The sequence below is a fragment of the Lactuca serriola genome, chromosome 9 (assembly GCF_051521515.1).
Source record: "Lactuca serriola cultivar US96UC23 chromosome 9, Lser_US96UC23_V15, whole genome shotgun sequence".
NCBI lineage: Eukaryota > Viridiplantae > Streptophyta > Magnoliopsida > Asterales > Asteraceae > Lactuca > Lactuca serriola.
Genome location: NC_136416.1, coordinates 59,174,944 through 59,187,075, shown reverse-complemented (window position 1 = coordinate 59,187,075; position 12,132 = coordinate 59,174,944).

Below are 12,132 nucleotides of genomic sequence, written 5' to 3'. Positions count from 1 at the left end.
GTTTCTGTTCCGGCGACATTCCCATAACAGCTGAAGTGATGTTATCACATTTCATTCTGGTTGGAAGGTATCTTAAACCAGGTGGGTATTCCTTATTTGTTTTTCTAACATTATCTTCTTTTTCTTCTTTGACAGTTTCAGCAATTCCCTTATTTTTTAAATGTTTTACAATTGGAACTCTATCAAATTGCCTCTTCGACCTTATCTCTCTTTCCAAAATTAGTGCATTTAAAGGTTTAGGAGTTGTCTTTTGTTCAACTGATTTGTCAAGTTTTTTCTTTGACCTTCTTTCTCGGTTCAAATGTTCTTCTTCCTGAATTTGTTCTGCTACAACAAACAATAGATAGCATAAATTTTCATTACAGAGTTAACTAATAAAACAAGTAGGCTAACTCTACAAGAATCAAATACATTTAATTTAGAATTCTATCAGATTCATACAATCAAATTTCACACTCATATATAATATCACATTCTATTTAGGAGTGTTTAATAGTCAAACAAGTAGACTTATGCTAGCAGAATATCAACCATTTTCAGTTTCATATACACAGAACATTCTTTTAGAATATGAAACATCTAAGCTTATTCCACATACAAAAACTATGAATTTTTCATTTTAAAATGCTAATTAACTACTCAAATATAGAAATTTAGATTACAATTCTACCAGAATATGAAACATGTAACCTTATTCTACATACAGTAACTATCAATTCTTCAGTATCAGTCATTAATCATCTACATACTGTGGTTCCATTACAATTAAAATTATATGTAAATTGCAACTTAACTGCTTCAGTATAGAAATTTATCTTACAATGCTAACTAGTAAAACAAATACACTTATGCTATCAGAATATCAACCATGTTCAAGTTCTTATACACATTACATTCTAATAGAATGTGTTTTTTTCATACTTATTCCACATACAAGAACTATGAATTTTTCACTTAAACATGCTAATTAACTATTTAAATATAAAAAATTAGATTACAATTCTACCAGAATATGTATACAATGCTAATACACTACTTCAATATAGAAAAATATCTTACAATGTTAAATAGTAAAACAACTAGACTTATACACATTATATTCTAACAGAATATGAAACATGTATACTTATTCCACATACAAGAACTATGAATTTTTCAGTTTAACATGCTAATTAACTATTTAAATATAAAAAATTAGATTACAATTCTACCAAAATATCAACAACGTTTAGGTTCAAATACTAAGAACATTCTATTAGAATATGAAACATGTAACCTTATTCAACATCCTATCACTATGATTTTTTACAGTTTTAGGTACTAAATTATATACAAACTGTGATTACATTACAATTAAAAATCTGAATACAATGCTAATACACATAAAATTCTATTAGAATATGAAACATGTAACTTTATTCCACAAACAGAAACTATCAATTTTTCAGTTTCAGATTAAAATACTTCTTAACTACTTAAATATAGAAATTTATATTACAAATCTACCAGAATATCAACATTGTTTAGGTTCATATACATAGAACATTCTATCAGAATATGAAACATGTAACCTTATTCAACATACAACGACTACGATTTTTTCAGTTTTAGATACTAAATCATATACAAATTGTGATTCCATTAGACTTTAAAACCTATAAAAAAAAAAAGCTAACTAACAACTTAAATATAGCAATTTACTTTACAATTTTAACCAGTAAAACAAGTATACTTATTCTAGCATAATAATAACCATGGTCACGATCATATAAACAGAACATTCTTGCAAAATACCATACACAGTTATCTTTTTTTAAGTTTCAGAACATTTTTGATGAATTATATGGTATTATCAAGTTTCTTAATAAAATACGAAAACATGACACATTTTTCTTCCACATATTACAAATCTACCAGAATATCAACATTATTCTGGTTCATATACACAGAACATTCTATCAGAATATGAAAAAAGGAACATTATTCAACATACAATAACTACAATTTTTTCAGTTTTAGGTACTAAATCATATACAAATTGTGATTCCTTTATAATTTAAAACCTGTAAAAAAGCTAACTAACAACTTAAATATAGCAATTTACTTTACACTTTTAACCAGTAAAACAAGTATACTTATTCTAGCAGAATAACAACCATGGCCACGATCATATAAACAGAACATTCTTGCAGAATACTATACACAGTAACTATTCTTAATAAAATACGAAAAAATGACACATTTTTTCTTCCAGACCACAAATCATACATGCATATAAAAGATTTTCAAAAACACTTCCTAAATTCTACTACATTTTTCGAACCAAATAAACATTAAATAACACAATAAAATTATTACCTTCAGTTTTAGCAACGGAATCATCATTGTCGTCTTCAAGATTCAACGCTGTTTCTACTGTGTTCTTGAACTTTGACTTAAATGAACTAGATCGTGTACTCCTCATTGTTGCAGAATACCGTTAATATAACCCCCAAATGTCGATTTCGTCTTCTAGGGTTAAATGTCGATATTTATAGGGAAAACCTACAAACGATCTTCCGATTTTTGAAGACTGATTACAATAAATCGGAATGTTTTTCAACCTCCTAAGGATTTGGGTTCTGGATTATGAGAGTAAGCGAGATATTTGGGATTATCGGTTGATCATTCCATATTATCCACCGTTTCCTAATTAAATAACGGCGCAAAATACCATTCTACCCTTGTTTGACCGGTCAATTGATTAAACCCCATTTATTTGATTTTTTATATTTAATTTAAAAAGAAAATAACTTTCTTAAATTACCACAAATGATTGGCCTACAATCATTTACATGGGCACACAATACTTATCAAAAACAAAATAACCTAACCCTATATATATATATATATATATATATATATATATATATATATAGACACACACACACACACACACATATAATATGATATGATTACAACAAATACAAACCTTATTTTACCAATCAAATGTAAAGATTTTTTTGATCATTCTCGCCCTCAGACACTTCAGTGTCTGCTGACACATCACTATCATATTCAAATCTTCCTCATCATAATCAGTCTCGCAATCAGACACATTATTGATGATACTCATTGGTGGGTCAACTTCAACATCATCTTCAACCGATTGAGAATTTTGAAAGTACTGGCTAAAGTCGATTGAGAGAGTGAAATTACAAGAAGCATTACCAAGAACGACATCGGTTGAATCATTGTCGACATTTTCAATGGGATCATGGTCGACATCGTTCATCGGTAGATCCCAAATTCTTCTATGATTAACATTTTCAACAACCCACCGTTGGTTGTCATTTTCCTCACTTCAAGAAGGTTCTTGGATGTAAAATACTTGCTTGGCCTGCGTAGCAAATATGAGTTGATATTCGCTGCTCAATTCACGTTGTGGGTCGATACTGGTGAAATTATTATTTGATTTAACTCCTGTAGTATCGAACCACTTGAAACGAAAAATTACGGTGGAATATTTATGAGCATAATGCAACTCGGTAATCTCTTCTAGCTTACCATAATATTTCTGCTTATTCTCTCCCACAGTTAGAACCCCCGAGTTTTGTGTTGATCGTTAGGTGTCACACATAAGTACCATAAACCTAACACCATTCACTATGCAAGCGGTGTAAGTAAAGGTATTCGCATGCGCACCGATTGAAAGAGTCGATAACTCTTTGTTAAACTCTGGAGATTTTTGTTTTGCATATCATAGACCTTATGAAGGAACCATTTAGGGAATTCGGGTTTTTCATCACTTTCAGGATGTAATGATTTGAATTCACTACATTAATGATATATATATATATATATATATATATATATATATATATATATATATATATATATATATATATATATATATATATATATATAGTGAGAGAGAGAGAGAGAGAGAGTAAAAAAGGAGAAATTAAAAATAGACAATGAATTAAAAGATAAGAACACTTACGCAATATACTTTCTGACTTCCTCACAACTATCAAGCACAAACCAATGTAGATGTTTTCTCTCCTCTAGACTGAGATTTTTCATTTTCTTTGCGTTAGTCGGTCGACACTTAGACTGAAACACTCGTAACTTTGTTTCTTCTATGACATCATCTTCGTTTCTTTCGAGGCTATTGAATCGAGTCTTAACATCTTCAAGATACATCGAACAAAATGATAATGCCTCTTCAGCAACATAACCCTCAACTATAGAACCTTTCGGCCTCGCCTTGTTTCTAACATAGTTTTTTAGTTTTTTCATATAACTTTCGAAGGGATACATCCATCTCATACATACTGGGCCTCCGGAAATAGCTTCATCAGGTAAATGCAAAACTAAATGAACCATAATGTCAAAAAACGGCAGGAGGATAGATCACTTCTAATTTGCACAATATTTTAATAATGGTTGGTTTCGCTTCTATAATATCCTTCGTTGATAGTGTTCTTGAACAAAGTTGCTTAAAAACATACAAAGCTCTATTATTGGTGTATAAACACCTTTGCCCAAAAGAACTTTAACTCCAATGGGTACCAAACGTTGCATGAAAATGTGATAATCATGAGATTTCAACCCAATAATGTTAGTATTGGTTTCATTCACTTTCTTACCGATGTTAGATCCAAACCCATCTGGCAGTTTCACATTTCTTATAAACTTACAAAAACGAATGCGGTCAGGTTTCGTGAACGAGTAAGGTGGATGGGGTTTAAGGAACTTGTTGCCACTCTTTTTCAACCATTGACTTTTCCGAATGTTCAGTTTTGTCAAGTCCGCCCAAGCATTTGATGTGTCTTTAGACTTATCAGTCATCAGAGAAGTACCCACAAGACTCTCACCCACATTTTTTTCAATATGCGTAAGATCAAAGTTGTGCTTCAGCTCCAAAAAAGACCAATACTGTGACATCCCCAAAATCACGGCAAAAAAAAAAACAGGTTTAATTTATGATTTTAAAATGATTACAGAGTAACCCTTTGATTAAAAGAGTTGCGGAATTTGTTCCCAAAACAAAATATGATAAAAATAAGATATACCAAAGCATTTCTTATAGAAATGTAGTTTTCATTATATTACAATACTCGGGATGTCATGTTCCGATAAACAGACCAAAAGCATAAACATTTCAATACAGACCTTACAACAGTTATTTACAACAACAAGTCTATAATCCAAAAATAACTTGACAAGTCATCCAACTTATGCTCCGGAGCCACTACCTGTAATACAAAGAAAACTGAGTTGGTCAAGCTTGGGAGCCTGGTGAGCATATAGGGTTTTCAACCCACAATAAATAATTATATTTAATTCCACCAACCAACAATAACCCAATTAACCATTCTCGTTATTCTCACTTTACGTCCCTAAGACAACTAACATAAGGGACCTAGTCTAAGAATATTTCATCGGGGCGACAACACATGCATTCATGGGTTTCCCAGCAATATATGTCAAATAAGGCAACCATAAGGGGGATGGAGTATAGCGAATGAACACCCAAGGACATTAACACCTACAGGTGGCGAGCCTGCTAGCGTTCCATAGGACTGTCTAGAAAAGTCTGTGGTCATCATCTAAACTTCGCTAGATGACTGAATCAAAAACAACATCGAGACCTCTCATCTGTTTATCACACATCAACTATCTACCCATGTTCTACCCAACATATTAGTAGATAAAAATATATATTTTTATACATAGTTTAAAACCTATATACTATTCTCATTCAATACATATTCCAAACAACAGATGAGACACATACACATAACACGTATTTCATAGATAATAAATCATACCTATGAGATAGAAGAAAGTGAATATACATTCACACATATAACCAAAAAATATACACATAACATGTATTTCGTATAAAATACATCATAATTATGCGTTAGAAGAAAGTGACTACACACTCACTTGATCAGAAGATGATCGGACAGCACTACGACTTGTAGAAATAGTATTCTTCGGTAGATCTGGAAGATCTTCACAAAAATCAGGCTCCTCGCGGGAAGTGCTTCGGCTCAGGAATTTTATTTATCAGGATCTTTGGGGCTTCGGGACTTGCTTTGGGTCTCCGGAATGATACTGGGGCTTCGGGATAATTCTTGCATGAAAAACGAGGTAAAAACGCGAGAGGAGGAAAGAAAATAGCAACTGAAACTCGGTAGCCTCGACTTCTTTTTATAGGGGGCTGGATCTTCGATTTACGTTGGGCGTAAATCCTAGTTATGTTGGGCGTAACCCGGATAAGGTCGCTGACTCCCCCCCCTTTGGATAATATCAGAATTTATAATTAAATATAATATTTTAATTATTTAATAAACTTCAAAAATTCATATCTTCCTCATACGAACTCCGTTTTCGACGTTCTTTATATCCCCGCGTAGGTGAGACTAGGCCTGGCAATGGAGCGGGTTTTGACCCTGATCCGATCCAAACCCTTAACAATTATATGGGTTTGGAGCATAGTTTTTGATCCGTTTACCCGTTAACGACCCGTACCTGCTAACCCTTTTATTAAAAGGGTCGGGTATGGATCAGCACCGATCCGCTCCATTTATAACCCGCCCCAGATAAATTTTAGAAGTATAAATTTATATTTTATATTGCCTAAAGTTTACATTAAATTCTAATCAGAAATCCTAAGAGAAAAGGCCAAAGACTAAATTGTTTTTACATAGGAGTCAAGGACTCAACTTCTAGAATTCCAGTCTTTTACTCTTCTCCCAAGATTCATGATTTCATTTCCTTTATATTTCATCATGTAATCACCAATTTCATTTATAAATCAATAAGGTTATTTATCAACCAGAAGAAAGTTTGTAATTTCTATTCTCTATCAATGCAATCGACGGTCAAAAACCAATCGGAAGTAACTGAAATAAGGATTTTAATTCCAATAGAAAGTCCTCGAGTACATAATGTGTTTTCTAAATCAAAATTTAGTTTAATTTAATAAATGTGATTTTATGATTTATGTAAAATGTGTTTTATTATTCAAAAAACCTACGGGTTATGGGGCGGGTTTGGATATTTGCTGATTCGGTGGATAAGGGTATGGGTTTGATTATTCAAAATCATGCGGGTTATGGAGCGGGTTTGGATCGGATTTTGAAATTTATTAAAAGGGTTTGAATCAAGGTCGATTCGCTCCAAACCCGCCCCATTGCCAGGTCTAGGTGAGACCATACTCTACAACTATTATTTAGACTTCGTCGGCTAATTTTTACTTTATTTTTATTATTTATTTTTAGTAGGCCGAGACAAGAAAACTCCGTTATAAATTCATAACTTCTTCATCTGACGTCTGTTTTTGTCTTTCTTTTTATCGTTTCACTACCATTAACGAGATCTTTGATTCTCGTTTAGATTGTTTTGGCTAAAAAGCGCTCGATCTCAAATCGAGTATTCGGGCTGTATACTGTTAAGTCGAAACTTCGGAAAATCATAACTTCCTCATACGAAGTCAGATTTGGACGATCTTTTTATGCACACTCTCGGTTTAACGAAATCTACGACTTTCGTTTAGATCACTAAGGCTAAATATCGCTCTATCGTAAATTTCACATTTTACGTCATTCAGCGTTGCCGGTTCTATCGCGAAACTTCAATAGGTCATCTCGGATTTCGGCATTCTTTATATCTCCGGAATCCTTGTTCAACCACTACATCTTCATGCAAAGATATCGGGCTTATCTCACACTTCAATTTTGACGCTTATTTTATTCTTAATTCATTAAATTATAATAATTAAGAAAATAAACACATAATTCACATAATACTCAAATATTTCATCATTAATACTTCAAAAAGAGTTACAAGGATTAACCTAGACTATTACATCAACAATAATGACTAGCCTGGAAACGCGAGCATTACAAATACTCAAGTTCAAAGAATATGCTCTTTTTAGACCAATTCAACTCGAAATCCTCACGATCTCTCTTAATACCAGCTCGTTGAGCAGCTACTTTACCCGGTGGACAAAAGAATAGACGAGCGTGTTGCGCTTGTATTTCTTCCTCACTCAACTTTCTTGGAGGGCCTCTTGTCTCATGCTCGCCATTATAGTCCAAACTTTTTCTCCATGGATGGTCAACATCTAAAGTCCTTCACGGGTGCTTTGGGGTCGGGAATCAACAAGGTCAACATGAAAGATGACTCTTTCATGCATATCCATGGTGGAAGATTGTAAGTGGTGAGTATGACGGGCCACGTGCTATGAGGATTACACATGTTACCAAACGGATTAAAACCATCAGCAGCAAGCCCTAAGCGTACGTTTCTGGGTTCCCTTTAGAAGTCATGATACTTCATATAGAATTTTTTCCATGAAGTACCATCAACGGGATGAAGCATCATACCATCTTTGGATCGTCCGGTACTGTGCCAAATCATATCTTTAGCTGTGTGTCTAGAAAAATACAAACGTTGTAGTCTGGTGGTCACAGGAAAGTATTGTAAAACCTTATGAGCCACCTTCTTACCCTTTGTATTTTCATTAACCCACCGACTCTCGTTATAAACTGGACACTTTTGCACCAACTGGTGTTCTTTCCAAAAAAGAAAGCAGTCGTGTTTACATACGTGTATCGACTCATAACCCAAGCTGATCTTTTTAAGTGTCTTTTTTGCTTCGTAATGTGACGGGGGGGGGGGGGGGGGGACCTTATTTCCTTGAGGAAATGCAGTTTGCAACAACTCAAGAAGTTGATCGAATGAACTATCAGTCCATTTGTTGATCATCTTGATATGCATCAGCTTTGCTAAAAAGTCAAGGGACGAAAACGAACATCCAGGATATAATTTTAATTGGACTTCCTCTAACAACTTTTGAAATCTATCATCGACACCACTACCGTCTGTATCTGGGTTCCCTTTGTCGTGGTTGGTATCATTTTCAATCACACCCCCCATAACATCATCAATAACATCAGCCATCTCATTACTACGCGGTATGTCTTCGACAATCGGGTGAGTTGTATTTTCGCCGTGATACTTCCATATAATATAATGTGGACTAAAACCATGTTGAAGTATATGGAATTTCATTATGGCTAGTAGTATAAATTTATTGAGATTATATTTGTTACACCGGCATCTGATTTGACCTTTGTTATCAACGTGTGGTTTGGACCTCTCGAGAAAAGATTCGAGTCCTTGTTGGAACAAGGTAGAATTACAGTTTTCAATAGTAGTCCACGTTTTATCAATAAACATGTTGCAACTGAAACATAAGTTAGGTTTTAGTATTTTCTCTACAAGAACTAGAATTAGGATTGAATATTTATAAGGATAGAGTAACCGCTCAATCAGATGGAATAGAAAATCGGACAACGGGAGAGTATTCACAATGGTAGGCTTCTAAACCCACTTTTTGAATACCTTACCTCATATGCAAATGTGTATTACATGATTGACCATTTAAGAAAATTTCGGCAGCATTCCCCCTTAGCTCCTAAGTATATATAAAATTATATACCGAGGAGCAAAGAGAAAAATACAACCGAATATTTCTTAAAATATCAATCATGTAATATACATTTACATCCTAAATGAGGTTAGGTATTCAAAACGCAGTTCCAAAACGGGGACAACCCAAAATCAATTTCGGGCGGGTATTTTTAGGCTTTCGATGATTTAAAAAAGAAGAGACTTAAACTAAAAATAACTTATTTATTATACCATAGTACTTTAGCGTCTTAATTTTGATTTTGATTTTTTATTATGACATTCTTTCAACAATATTATATATTTGTTATTTATATCATCTTTTCTTTTCCATATTTTGATTTTTAATCCCAACTTATTTTTGTTTTTATTTTTCTATTTTGAGTAATTATAACTTAGTGGATTTAGCGTCTTAATTTTTCATTTTTATTTTTCGTATAACATTGTACTTTAAACGATATTATATATTTGTTATATATATCATCTTTTTTTTTCATATTTAGCGCCATCAATTTAGTATAATTTTTTAAAAAATAAATAAAGACGAGGCACTTTTAAAAGAGTCCACGTCATCAAATCAACCAATTGTATATTTTTAAGATATAACATTTTTCATTTTCAGTGTATCTTAGTTATTACATGCTTCTTTTATTTTATTTTTAGTTTGTTTTATTTAAAATAGTAAGCTATTACTATTTCTTTATGGATACTATAAAGTTATATGTTATTAAATTTTTAAAAATATAATTTATTTGATGGTTTTAAATAAAGTTTAAAAAAAAAAAACAAGTTTATATTTATTTACCGAAGATAACATTTTCAAAATTGTTACCCATAATTAATATTAATATACAAGCTAATATTAATAAATATTTCATAAGTCTAAAGTTAACCCGTGGGAGCCTATAAAAATACTTATATTGTAACATACATTTCATATAAAAATGTCTTTTTTTTCACATACATTTGATATAAATACCTGTATTTTCACATATATTTTCACATACATTTTTCACATAACAATACATATAACTCATAGACATATATTTTTTAACATACATTTTTTTCATATATGTATAACACATATATTTCACATAGAAATACACTTATACACATATTTTCATATACATTTTTATAAATATACATTTTTTCATACATAGACATACATATACATTTTTTTCAAACATATTTGCATATACATTTTATAAATTTCATCTAATTTCAGATACATATTTGCATACACAATTTACATGTTTCATCTGATTTCACATACCAAAATATATACACATTCATATATTTCATCTAATTTCATATATATTATAAACAGAAGAAAGTCGCCGGAAAAGGGTAAGTCGTCGGAAATATTCTAGCCGCCGGAAAATTGTGAGAGCCATCGGAGTTTACTTAAAATCACAAGAAAATGAAATTAAGGTTAAATATAGATCAGAAAACAAGAGAAAGCTAAAAAGGAAGAGCAAAACGAACCTTACCGGAGTTTTAATCTCGTTGGAAAACTCAGAATCTCGTCGGAAATGGCCGGATATTGCCGGAATGTGCTAGAAATTGACTGAAATGAAAGCCTAGAATGAGTGGTGGTTTGGGTTGGTGAAGTACGCCGGAAATGACGGAAAACATAGATGGTCGCCGTAGTTTGCGAGAGAGAGTGGTAGAGGCCGACTGAGTCGTCTGGGACGAAGGGTAGTCAAAAGGACACCCTAGCAATTGCGGCGACACCTTTAACGGCGACGCCTTAGCAATTGGGGCGACAAGTTGGAGGGAAAAACACGCGCCATTCTCTGGTGCCTAGTAGTCGTCCGATCTAAAAACAATTCAAGGGCCACGATGACATTCAGACGGATCGCTAACTATAGCGGCGACACGTCGTCGCTATTAGTGTCGCCGCTAATACTTCCCACCAGATGAAACCTAACTGATGGATCACCATAACAGCCTACGGTCACGATTAAATGACATGTGGCACAAGAGGATCGCCGGTGGAACCCCTTTAGTGACGATAGTACCCTTTAGCGACGATGTCCCCTAGTGTCACCGCTAAAACCAGTCGTTGTCACAAAAATTGGCGTCCCTAAAGGGCGTATTTCTTGTTGTGGTTGTCACTATTGTATTTTGTTGGAACCTTTTGAAGAACTGTTATTTTTTCTATTCGTTAAAAATATTTTGAATATCAATGACCCTTCTATATGTCTACAACTATGTAAATTTGTTTATGTACAGTGGCGAGCGTAGAACGTTTTAGTAGGGGTGGTACTAAAAAAAATTCCGAAAAAATCTAAATTAGTAGTGACATTTGTATTTTAAATCGGTGCACCTAATAAAAAAACATTTAAAAAAAATTTACACTACGTGCCGGAATCGGAGCAGTGGCTCGGACCCCCGGGCACCACTAAGGTCCGCCACTGTTTATGTAAACATATTTATTTTGCTTAACCATTTAACAAATTTAACATACCAAAATACATAATTCGTACAATTTTCATCAAAAATTTAAATTAAGTTTTATTAAACAATGTCAAACTTAAACTTTAAAATAATATATTATATTAAAAAAAAGTCATTGCTTAAAGTTCTGCTGCATCGCGCGGCCATAAAACCTTGTTGACTCACTATGTCATAATTCATAAACATATATACATGAAC